The sequence below is a fragment of the Lynx rufus genome, unplaced genomic scaffold, assembly GCF_022079265.1.
Source record: "Lynx rufus isolate CCGP_SWC_20201006 ecotype Redwood Valley unplaced genomic scaffold, mLynRuf1.p SCAF_9, whole genome shotgun sequence".
Lineage (NCBI taxonomy): Eukaryota > Metazoa > Chordata > Mammalia > Carnivora > Felidae > Lynx > Lynx rufus.
The window spans coordinates 27,041,151-27,054,373 of NW_025814897.1; positions in this window are offsets into that span (position 1 = coordinate 27,041,151).

Sequence of the window (13,223 nt, forward strand, 5' to 3'; positions counted from 1 at the left end):
TTAGGCCTGGCTCCTAGAAGACGCTAATACCTATTTGTTAATATTGTTAATACCTATTTGTCTTTGCCCTCCATGAGTTTTGAGAACCAAAGGGAGGAAGATACAGTCTGGAGCGATCTGGACAGACTTCATGGAGGAGACGAGCTGCCCCTTGGATTTTAGCCTGAGTGTTTTACCCTTTGGAAGGAGGAGAGGTTTTGTCTTGACACCTGTGCAGGCATGCCTGTTGGGTTTTCCTTCTAGGGAAGGGAAAGAGCATCCATTTTTACCAAGGTGCGACAGGTAGAGGAAAGAAGATGTTGTTGGAAGACCGCTGTGCAGGTGGTGCCAGGTTGTAAATAGCTGACATTCAGGGAGAGGCCTCACCTGTGCTCTGCTTCCCAAGTACGCACGCCCCTCAGGCCGCAGCCTTGGCTCAGCTGTAGAAGTGGCTCCCCACACAGTGGGGTTTGGGGAGGCCAGCCTGGCCTGTGCCAGACCACAGCATCCTCATTCTCCCACCATGGCCTAACATGGTCTTGCACACTCCTTCCCAGGGTCAGAAATGCAGGCAGGGTCATCAGAAGACTTCACGCTGCAAATGCCTTTGTCCCCTAAGGGCCCAGTGTCTCTCTGTAACCCCCTGTTCCAGTTTACTGTGGTTCCTCAGCCCCACTGTTTTCCACCTGGGGAGTGGGTTAAAAATACTGGTAGGACTCCTCTCCAGGAGTTTCGGGGGCGGGAGGGTGGTACTGGGCACATCATCTATGAGTGTGTTCCCACAGTGTGGCCCCTTTGCCGGGAGCAGCCACACCACCCGGGAAGGCTCATGCTGCACCCAGACCTCCTGCATCTGAAACTTTGGGGCAGGGCCCTGGAGTCTGTGTATTAGCAAGTGTTCCAGATGATTCTATGAACCTGAAGTTTGAGGGCCACCATTTTAGCAGTGTGTCCACGGGTAACAGCATCAGCCTCACCGAGTGCCCCCTGCCCAATGCCCAGGGCAGTGGTGTACAGGTATGTCCTCCACTCCTGCTGGGGTCTTAGTAACCTCAAACATTTGATGCCTGGAAGCTCGATGAAGTTGTCAATTCTTTTCAAAAGACCGTGGAAGCAAATCCATTTACTCCTGACTGGAGATAAGAATGGCCTAAGAATCCTTAAGTAACGGGAAGTCAGACTCATCACTCTGAGGCTCCTTAGTCCACAGATCCATCTCTTTGGTTTCTTGCCAACTACCCTGACTCTCTATTGTTTTAGCCACCAATCAAAAACATTTTAACTAAAGCTTAGTAAATGTTTAATTCAATTGCATGGGCCGGGAGTCTGATCCAGATGTAGATTCTGCAGAAATAACAGTACATTTGGATTACTTAGGATGGACTTTATTATAGACACGGAAAGGGCCCAGTTAGGAAGTTGGGGGAGACTCAGAGCCGCAGAACCCACAGGGCCGGGAGGGAAGTTGTGCAGCCATCAGGGGGCAGCACAGGATTTCCCTTCTGGGCTGCAGACCACCCAGAGGGGGCGGGGCATGTTGCAGTCACAAGGGGCCTGCGTGCTGCCTTCTGGGGTTGCCTGAGGTGGGATAGGAAAGGACCCCAGGTCCAATGTTCTCAGAAGGCGGTCTTCCTGCTTTTCAGTTGGTTTTTAGTGCAATATAATTGGTGTCCTTTTTTAGGGTATCAAGAGGCCCCAGCACCAAGCCTTTCCTGGTTAGTCCTTCTGCCCCTTTGGTACCCCCCGTCCCCCTAATCTGCAGTCAGGACCCTGGCTCTCAGACGTTGGGCCCAGGAGGACATACATTCCCAGGAAAGAGTCAAAAGACAGCTTTCGAGAACAGAGGTGACCTATGGGTAGGAGGTGGGTTATTACTGAGGGTAGCAAGCAAGTGTGAAATATCATCCAATTAAACACAGCTGGTAGATAGCTGCGACATATAGGAAAGTGTGTTCTTACACACACACACACACACACACACACACACATTTAGGGGGAGGAGCAGGGTGTGTGTTTTAGGGAAGAAGGTCCCAAGTAGAGTATGTCACAGGAATGTTACCTGGCTGGTACCCCAGGACACTCTCCCTCCCCAGGGGCTCTGAGGTGCCTACAGGCATGAATTTAGGGGACCTCAACCCTTTAGGGATGAAATGATGCTTTTCGCCATTCCAGGCTTGGAGTCACAGGTGGGGGTGGAGGTGCCGGTGGGTGTGGGTGGGTGTTTTGTGCACCTGCAGCCACATGTAAAGGAAATTAAGTCAGTGGTTCTCAGACATTTGAATTTCTTGGAACTGTGAAGTTGTAAGAGTGCACGGGCCCAACACATCTCCCATTTAATGAAAAGCGTCTTCTAAGTGTTCTTTGTGCTTTATTTGTCTTATTTAATGTAAACTTCACAACCCTATGGTCATTCCCATTGTACAGACAGAAAACCAGGGCACCAATAGTTTGAATCACTGGCCCAGGTCCCATATTTAGGACCTACCTGTTGCATCTAGGATTTGAGTACTGGCGATCCGGCTCCAGAGTCGGCACTGTTAGGCCCTGGCCCACCACGAACTGTATTATTCACACACCATCATTTCATAAGGAAAGGACATTTTAACACGCAGAATGAAGGTAGGCTGCATGAGTCCCATTTCTTTTGGGAATTCTGACAAACCTGGTCATGAGCCCTTCCTGCCACACGGCTTATTTCTGGGCGGGGGGTTTGCTCTGGGCTGGTAATGCAGCCCCATCTGCTTTGCCAGCCTGGGTGGAACGTCTCTGCCGATCAGGTCCCTGTGCTCTGCCTAGCCACAAGCCTATCTCAATTTGCCCAGTGAGGGCGGTTGGTTGAAAGAGGGAAGGGAGGAGAGTGTTTGTTGGAAGAAGGTGGGGGATAACCACTGTCTCAGGGCAGGTCCCTGGTCACTGGGCCGGGAACCCTCAGGGCGATCATCAGGAAGGATGCTTGGAAAGCCACCAAATACCGCTGTGAATGATGAGCCCAAACCCCAAAGCAGGAATGGGAATATTTGTCACCTGCTTTTACATCTTGGCATTTTACCTAGAAGATGGTTCAAACTCATCTTCCACAAGGTGACAGACACTGGCACTGACAACAGGGAGCAAGTGGCCATTGTTCTGGGCTTGTGGGGTGGCACGGGTTCCTGCCACCCAGCTGGTGGCCTGGCTCCCCTGGGGAAGAGCCCTTCTGAGCTGGTGGCAGAGACAGAAGATGAGAGGGAGCCGCCATGGGCGCATCGGGAAAGGCAGGATTGAGCCCTGGGCACCAGCTGCACGTAAAGGGGGGGCCTCTGTCTAGATTTTATGTCCTGGCTGTTCTCTGCCACTTATCTGTCACGCTAACTGCTTTGGTGGTCAGAGAGGGCCTGCTTCCCTCCTTTTCTTCTTGAGAGGGGTGGTATAGTCCCAAGTTCGATCATCCTCTCTGCAGCTTCAGACTATTTATTCTATCTCTCACCTCCGATTGTTTCCTGAAAAGTACTCTCCAGCGTTGTTTCCAGGCTTCAGCGGAATCCATTCCATGGTCTGTCTGTTCCATTGTCTCAGAATCTTCCAAAAGGAGGAGGCATGTGTGTAATTTCCAGGGATGTAAACCTAACTTTCCCTTCCCCTTGGCTCTCCTGCTTCCCTTCCGCCACACACGTCCTTCACCTTGGAGGTCATCACTCTTTCCCTGCCCACACCCTTATGATCAAGAATAACTCAGTGTCTGTGCCAGACCTCTCCTCTGGAACTTCATATGGACTTGCTTAACTCAAAAAAGAAATTCTTCCATCCGTAGCCTGTGCTCTTTTTCCAGAGAGCTGCGAGAACACGGTGGTGTGTGTGTGGTGGGGGGCGGGGGGTACTGGGAGAGGGAGGCTGGGGGCAGGGGAGGATGAGCGAGGTCCAGCAGAGAATGGTAGAGAAGCTCTCTCTCCACAAAGAAGTATATTCAGAGAACAGCTCCCAAAATAAATGGCATTGGATACCTCTTTGAATTTCATGATATGAATTCTGTCCAAATGCCTATTAGGACTGGAGAAATGTACAGAAACAGACTAGAAAAAAATGAGATCTTTGAAGCCTGTGACTTGCACCAAAAATGGTAACAAGCTTATTTATGTAAGCCAGAGGAAAGGATGAAGAAGGAAGTCATTAATTCAACAAGCTTTCTCTGGGGGCCACTCTGTCATTTGTGACCAAGAAGAGGGCAGTTGATTGATGTAGGAGGGGGACATGTAGGAAGCCAGTCTTGAGGGTCCTGAGGCAAGTCCAGGGCCTGGGGCGGTTCACATTCCTAGTAGGTGTGAGGTCACAGGGTCTGGCTACCTGCCCGGGCAGGGGAAAGGAGCCTGTGCCTGGGGCCTTTCCAGTTTGAGCCAGGACTTTTCCATGATCCCTCAGTTGCTCAGTGGGAACTACTTCCTGGGCTAACGGCCTGCGGGGCATCCTGGAAGAATCCCACCCTTCAGCCTCACAGTTGGAAAGAAACTTAAAGGTCATCTGGGCCAACCTGCTGTAGCCCAGAGACAGGCTTCTGGTGCCGAGGAAGTCGCTGTTCCTCCACCTGTCTTTGTACACCTGCCTCGCCAAAGGGTGTTTGAAGTTATCTTGCTGTCTTTCCCCTGCTGGATGTTGGCTCTGTGTAGGATCTGGTGGATCTGCTCCAGTGACATAGAAGTGTCAGTGACAACCAGCAGCATGTGCCCAATGTCTCATCTATGTCACCTAACTTCACGCTCATCACAGTCCTGTGATGTGTATTCTATCACTCCCGCTTGCAGGAGAGGAAACTGAGCCTGGAGGTGCACTGTATCTTGCTCAGGTTTCCTCAGTGAAGATGAAGGGTGCAACCCCAGTTGCTGGCCTTAAGCCTGTGCACTTAATCCCGTACTGCCTTCTGGAACCAAGGTACTCTCCACCTGAAGCTTTGAGATGCTGGGTCCAGGACCTCTCTTGCCAGGTAATAAACTCACTGGCTTAGGCACCACCATGGAAAAGGCTAAAATGAACTTTCACTAGCTGGACTCTGGAATGGCTCCTTCAGCATTTCAAAATCCTTCCCATTCCTATTTCTTTGGCTACCCCCAATAGCCCCTGGGCATTTCCCTTTCTCAGGGGCCAAACCATCTGCTTTCTCTTATTCCTGTGCCTGAGGCCCATGTGGACTGGAGGGAGAACATGTTTCCTTGAGTCGTTGGCCATGGGCAGAACTATGAGTTTTGACCTGAGATTCAGAAAGATCCACCTTTGCCCCTCATCTTGCTTCCCTAAGCCATGCATTTCTGCTAAATGCTGGTTGCATTTGGCAGAAGCTTAAGCAAAGGGCAGCAGAAGCCCACAGTGATGCGGGTACCTTAGCTTGGAGCAGTGAGTGGAAAGGAAGATGGATAGAAATTCTGTTGGGCTGTGGAACATGTACTGGGCCCTGCTGAGCCCAGGGAAATACCCCTTGCTCAGATTTTTCCATCTCAAAAAAAGATCCACAAATTGAGCTGCTGGCAGGGTGCAAGTATTTCTGGATCACTGATGGCAGATTTTCGCTGAGATCTGGAGGAATATAGCAACTAGAGCTGTAAAGATAATTGTGTTTTGTTCTAGTTCAAAGGCTTTTGAAAAATAAATGAGTGGCTAGCAGTTTGGACTGTTTCACTGGGTATTTTAGACAAAAGTCTTTTAATTTGGTTTAAAAGTAATTTGTTAAGTTTAGGTTAGGGTTAGATTGTTTTGAATCCTTGCTCTGGGTCTTATTCTAGGTAAGAGCAGTAGGGGGCGCTCACACACCGCTTTTCATTAGATCAGTTGCTGAAAGGTCAGGCGTAGAGGTCCAGAAGGAAGTTCTGGGTGGTTCACCGTTCTCCATGACGTTCCTCCCGTCCAGTTAATGGTGAGTCTTGGCGAAGCATGGATGTAGAACTCCTGCGTCCCCCTGTGTGGAAACGCTGGGTTTGGGTATCACTGTGAAGGCCCTTTCCTTTTCTCTTCCCGACCCGTCACCTCAAGGTGTGACCCATAGGCAATGGCTGTTTGCCAGCTGTTTTCTGCACACCCTGGGAGAACGCACCACACTTTACAGAGGCTGGCAGGCACTTTCAAGACCCACAAGTATTTCCTGAGCTCCTGAACTGGATGGCCTATCTCTGCATGTGGAGCAAGCCTCATTTATATGATCTTGGAGTGTGTTAAGGGTTGGAAACAGGCGGGAGTCTTTGGCAGATTCCTAGGCTGGAGCAGGTTTATGGGAAACCAGAGAGATTTGGGATCATGGTCACTGCTAAGGGGAACTGAGCATTTTCTTTTCTCTCTTCTCAGGGCCCTAAGAAGCTCCCCAGATCACCTTTCCAGAGCACGGATTTCATCCCATTTAATGTATCTGGGAACATTTCACATCTTTGAAGCTTTTCTTCTCCAAGGTTAAATATTTTTAACCCCTTCTGGCTTTCTTTACTACATGCTAGCTTTTCGGTCATGTTCACATCAGGTGCTGGGGAAGCTGATGAAGAGCTTGACGTGTCCATGAACAGCTCACGATGAGGAGTTCCTTCATTCCTGAGAGTGAAAATGACAGAGGTAGGAAGTGTGCTGAGGTTCATATTATACTTGGTTTTCTTTACAATTAACTATAACTATAAAGAATGCTATTCTTTTGGACCCATTTCCATGGCATGTACATTTATACCTCATTTATTCATTCTGAGGATACTTCTTGCTATGGGCCAGGCCTGTTCTAGGCACTTGCCGTACAAGTGATGATTCCAAATACCTCAGGAGGAAAGTGAGGCTGAGGGAAAGTTGTGTCACTTGCCCATATGCTATGCTCCAAATCTCCGGACTCTGCACACGGCACTGTCCTGTCTGGTTGTCTACCACAGGAGGGAAGAAAGAAACCTTGAGAAGGTAGAGACAGAACTGAATGTTCCATGAAAACTTTGTCAAAGCCCAGCTACTCAAAGATGAGTGTTTGGCTCTGGAAACGCAAGCATATTTGTTCGCACATGTTCCTGTGACCCGAGACTAACATTATCTGGGACGGAGTCTGAATTGGATTCAGCCTTGACCCCCCCTGCTCCCCCCCCCCCCAGATACTTTTCATTCTCCTTGGGATCAGTAATCCTCTTCTGTTCTGTCTTTAATTCATGGGAAGCAAGGACCACACTTTCATGTCTACACTGAGAACAGGTTATACAACTTAGCACACTTAAAAGATGGCCTGTTGGCATGGTGTGTGGGGAGAACCAGGGAGGCGGCCAGTGTTCCAGGGTTTAGGAACTACATCGTTGAGTGTTTTGCTGCTGGCTGGGGCCAGATGAGGCATCTGGTTCCCACTGGAGGTTGGGGTTGCTGGAAAGAGCTGAGCCGCTGGGTTTTCCTTTGCTCCTGGCTCTGCTCATCTCCTCCGCCCCTGCGCCCAACATGCACTTTATGGTGGGAGAGGAGCTGGAAAATCCACTGACACAAATTAAGAGCTGGGATAAACCTGTGACTATGAGTGACAGGGCCCAGGTGGGACAGGAACCAACCAGTTGAGGAAAAACCTATACCTGGTGCCTGGAAACAGAGGCAAAGGAGGGGTAAACTTTGGCTCTGGGATGCTGGCAGCAAGAGGTGGCGTGTGAAAAGGGGGATGTAGGGCTGAATTAGGAGCACACTCATTTTTACCAAACATGAAAGGGCTTTTGGTCCCAAGTGCTACAGGGGTGAGGCTCAGGGCCCCATGGCCCCTCCAGGCCGGGTCTGGTAGCGGTCCTGGGGAGGGGTGGGGAGCACTTGAGCAGGTAAGACTAATGGTTAGAGGAGCACTCCGGTGACACAAGGTGGGGCTATGGAGGTTCCCTCTGCCTGGAGCATACGTCCTCCTTGCTAAACATCTCGACGTGCAGTGAGTGAGATTATACAGATGTACGTCTGGGGGCACTTATAATGTGCAAGGCAAAGTTAGGACGAACTCTTCCTCAAAGCTAACCTGGGCCAGTCTCTGTCTTCTGCGACTGCAGGGAATCCCTGCTATGGACGTGGGAGGCCTAGGACATGCCGTGGAACCCAGTTCTGGGTAGACATTATGCGCAAGTATCCCTGGCGCATCCGGGTACTGGTGGGTGAAGCAGTGCTTAGATTTTCTAGTCATGTGCACATTTCCCTGTTTAAACCTCATCCTTTTCACAAGCCTTCCCTGGTGCATCTCTTTAAAAGGCACTTTATACAGTTTTCCAGGGCAGTGATGTGCATCCCCTCACCTGTCAGGCAGCTCTTGATGAACAGCCACTTTGTGTCGACAGGGCATGACTTGTGGAGCCCATGTAGCCAGTGCCCCTGTAGGAAAGGATGTGTCTGTGTAGTTGACACAGGTCTTGGCATTTGTTCAGGAAGACAGATTATGCCTGGAAACAAACCTCCTTCAGGTTTCTGTTCCACTTTTTAATCTCTCTGGCATTGCCTCAAAACAAAATACATGTGGGTGGGGACCCTGGCCCCCCTGCTGTCAACATGCCAGGCAGGGACACACCTGCTTGGCACCCTTGCAAAATTTGCTGTCCCCTCACCTCCTTTAGACCTTTCCTTCTCCAGCCATCCATTCTACCTCCCATTGCTTGCCTACCCACCAGCACCCTCTACTTACCTCTTTTACTGTTGGTCACACCCCCTTCCCTAGTCCTCTCCCCAGCAAGAATAGAAACTCCACGAAGGCAAGACTGCTGTTGTTCTGTTGGAGTCTGTGCAGTGCCTGGAACAGTGTCTCATGTAGCAGAACATTCGACATTTATCAAAGGGAAGCACAAGGAGCAATTTTAAGAAGTAGAGGGAATCAGGATAGGAGAAATGTCTCTAGACTTGGTAGAAGCAGAGTGCTGCTACAATGGGTCACCCAGCTGAGTAACTACTTGCATGACTACTCCTTGGGAGAAAAGTCTTTGCTCAGCCTCGATCTGAGCTCAACTCTGGAACCTGGCTGAGAACTTTTCCTAACTCACCCTATTTTCCCTAAGACACAGAGTTCCCCCTCAAAAACAAAGAGAGGTTGCCTAAGAATTTGATGGGGTCTGGGGCTCCTGGGTGGCTCAGTCGGTTAAGCGCCAATTTCGGCTTAGGTCATGATCTCACAGCTTGTGAGTTTGAACCCCACGCCGGGCTCTGTGCTGACAGCTTGGAGCCTGGAGCCTACTTTGGATTCTGTGTCTCCCTCTCTCTCTGCCCCTAACCCACTCGCATTCTGTCTCTCTCTCTCTCAAAAATAAATAAACATTAAAAAAAAAAAAAGAATTTGATGAGGTCAAATACATAATATGACAGGCCTTGGAATAGAGCAGACACTGTCCACTGTTCAAATGAGGCCCTGGTCTTAAGATCACAGGCCCACCTCTCACCAAACCCCTATACATACCCCTCCTCTAGCCCTACTTCCGTTACCTTCTTCCGGGCTCTTCCCTAAACTACTGAAGTAATCCCTAAGTCATCTCAGTGAAGTCTGTATGACTTCCTTCTACCTTGGTCGTTCTTAATCTTTTTAGAGCAAGCCTTGTTTCTCTGTCTGAAAATGTGCAATAGTTCTCTGTTTCCCACCAAATTAATTCAAATTCTTAAGGCCTTCTCTGATCTGGTTCTAGTCTATAACATTTTCGTCCACTCTTCCCCCTCAGGGATCTTATAATGCTTGGCAAATTAAGCTACTTTCATTCCCTGGACGTTCTACCACAGGCTCAAATGTTTCCTGGAGCAGCCTCCTGCTCTCTCATTTCTCCCTGAACCAACCCTAGACCATCTCTTTCTCCTTCAAATTTCCAAAGCACACTATTTGGTGTTTCTCTCGTGGCAATCAGTTATTTTTTTGTTTTATTTCTACAATTCTTTACTTCACAAGCCATTATCTCCTAAAGTCAGACTTCATTTAACCAACCCTGGGCCAGGGATACCTTGTTAAAAGAGACCTAGATATGGTACCTGTCCTAACAGAACTTAATCTCGTGGAGTTTAGTCCAACTGATTTTAATCAATTATCATTATAATCAAAAGCATGTTATGTGAACAGAATAGGAAGTCCCAATCTAGTGCAGAACGCCCTGGAAAAGCTTCTTTAAGAAGTGATACATAGGGATGGACTTGGTGGGTCAGTAAACCAGACGAAGGGAGGAAAATGGTGGCAGGACCAGTATTTTAGAGAACGATTTGGGGAAATTTTGGCCAGACTGATGGCAATTGTTCTCAGAATGAAAGTTAATATTCATTCATAACCATATACAGCCTTATATTTCACACCTCCATTTAAAAATGAGTAAGATAGGGGCGCCTGGGTGGTTCAGTCAGTTAAGCATCCAAATCCTAATGTTTTTAAAAAATGTTTATTTATATATTTTGAGAGGGAGAGGGAGAGCATGATTGGGGAGGGGCAGAGAGAGAGAGGGAGAGAGAAAATCCCAAGTAGGCTCCATGCCATCAGTACAGAGCCCAATGCAGGGCTCGAACTCACGACTCTTGATTTTGGCTCAGGTCATGATCTGAGTTTGTGAGTTCGAGCCCTGTGTCAGACTCTGTGCTGAGAGCGCAGAGCCTGCTTGGGATTCTCTCCCTTCTCTCTGCCCCTCCCCCACTCTCAAAGTAAAGAAACGTTAAAAAAAAAAAAAAAAGGAGTAAGATGGGACACCTGGCTGGCTCAGTTGATGGAACATGTGACTCTTGACCCTTGGGTCATGAGTTGAGCCCCATGTTGGGTGTAGAGATTACTTAAAAATAAAGTGAGGCAGGCGCCTGCTTGGGTGGCTCAGTCAGTTAAGCGTCCAACTCTTGATTTTAGCTCAGGTCACGATCTCAGTTCATGAGTTTAAGCCCTGCATGGGGCTCTGTGCTGACAGCATGGAGCCTGCTTGGGATTTTCTCTCTTTCCCGCTTTCTCTGCCCCTCTCTGCACGCATACTCTCTCTCAAAAATAAATATTTAAAAAAAAAAATTTTTTTTAACGTTTATTTATTTTTGGGACAGAGAGAAACAGAGCATGAACGGGGGAGGGGCAGAGAGAGAGGGAGACACAGAATCGGAAACAGGCTCCAGGCTCTGAGCCATCAGCCCAGAGCCCGACGCGGGGCTCGAACTCATGGACCGCGAGATTGTGACCTGAGCTGAAGTCGGACGCCCAACCGACTGAGCCACCCAGGCGCCCCAAAAATAAATATTTTAAAAAATGAGTAAGATTCTGACATACACGGTGAAGTGAGTTGAGTTTTTGAGTTCTATTATGTGTCAGGAACTACAGGGAATACACAACAAAGCCAGTCCCTGAAGTCAAGAATACAGTCAGGTGCGGGAGATACACTTGTAATAACAGATGAGACTTGCGAAGTGGTTGCTACATGCGAAGTGCCATTCTAAGTATTTTACATATAACTCATTAATTCTCACCACTATGTCATGAGAAGATTTATAGGACAGTGTGACTGAGAAATGGTTTAGTAGAGCTAAGCAAAATCTTCTATGGAAATAGCCAGACAGGTCTCTAACCCCAAACTGAAGCTGGGTGGGATTTGATGTTTGGACTAAGGGGTGAGTTCCTAGAAGAGGTGAAGCCTGACCCATGTCTTAAAAGTCCAATGGTAATCAGCCAGGCAGAGCAGGCTGGGAGGGGGGTCTGAGGGAGAGGGAGGCAGGCTTGAAGTAGGGCAGTGGCCTGATTAGAAAGACCATCGTAGGGATTTGAGGGACGGACTGGATGTAGCCAGCCTGGAGAGAGGGAAGAACAGTTAGGAGGCTGTTTGTGTTACTAGACCAGAAACAACAAAGGCTTGAACTAAGCTAGTAGCAGTAGGGATGGGAAGAAAAATGTTACCAGCGGAGGTGGGAAATGTAACCCAGTGGAGGTTGTTAACTAGGTAAGAGTACATAAAAGAAAAAATGGACCAGTCTACATCTTTACAACAAGGTCACATGCATTTTTTTCACATAAGAAAGAGTTCACCTCTCTTTGAGAGAACTAGGTCTTGGCATAAAATACACAAAACACCCATCTGCATAATTTCCTATTTCCCAGCAGCATTACCCTCCCTCAAGTGTCTCCCAAGATGCTAGTGCCCAAAAAGAATCTCAGTGCTAGAACCGGCAGAACAGCTCTCGCTTCTCTTCCAATCACTGTCTGAGAGCCCCCCACAGGTAAAGGCTCTAGCAACTCAAGACCCCTGAGGCTCCAGCCCTTTCTAGTGGTCTGGAGATTTCTGAGTGCATCTAATGCTCTTCTGTAATGGGTAGGAAGGGCACTAACTACCTATGTGGACCACAGATTCATTATTATCCTGCTTATCTCACTGGGTTTTTGAACACCATGAAAGTGCTGGTATTTTATTATTTTTTTAGTAAACTCTATGCCCAACATGGGGCTTAAACTTACAACCCTGAGATCGAGTCACATGCTCTACTGACTGAACCAGCTAGGCACCCAAAGTGTTAGCATTTTATAAACTTTAAATATACTGAAAAGGAATTTTTATTAATCTTGTAAGGTAGATTCATTTGCATTCAATAAAGAAAGTCTGTTCCTGGACAAAAGTTATCACACACACACAAGTCCTACTATATGTATTGTTGATGCTTGGATTGCCCCAGATTTAAAATAGTCTATGTGACAACAGATGGAGCTAGAGAGTATTATGCTAAGTGGAGTAAGTCCACTAGAGAACGATAAATACCATGATTTCACTCATATGCATAATTTAAGAAACAAAACAGATGAACATAGGCATGCAAAAAAAAAAAAAAAAAAAGGCAAACCAGAAAAGACTCTTAACCATAGAAAACAAACTGAGATCAACAATAGCCAAAGTATGGAAAGAGCCCAAATGTCCATCGATGGATGAATGGATAAAGATGTGTTGTATATATACAATGGAGCAATCAAAAAGAATGAAATCTTGCCATTTGCAACTACGTCGATGGAACTGGAGGTTATTATGCTAAATGAAATGAGTCAGTCAGAGAAAGACAAAAATCATATGACTTCACACATATGAGGACTTTAAGAGACAAAACAGATGAACATAAGGGAAGGAAGGGAAACAAAAATAATATAAAAACAGGGAGGGGTACAGAACAGAAGAGACTCCTAAATATGGAAAACAAACTGAGGGTTGCTGGAGGGGTTGTGGGAGGGGGGAAGGGGCTAAATGGGTAAGGGGCATTAAGGAATCTACTCCTGAAATCATGTTGCACTATATGCTAATTTGGATGTAAATTAAAAAAAAAAACTAAAAAAATATATAAAAAATAAATGACTATTA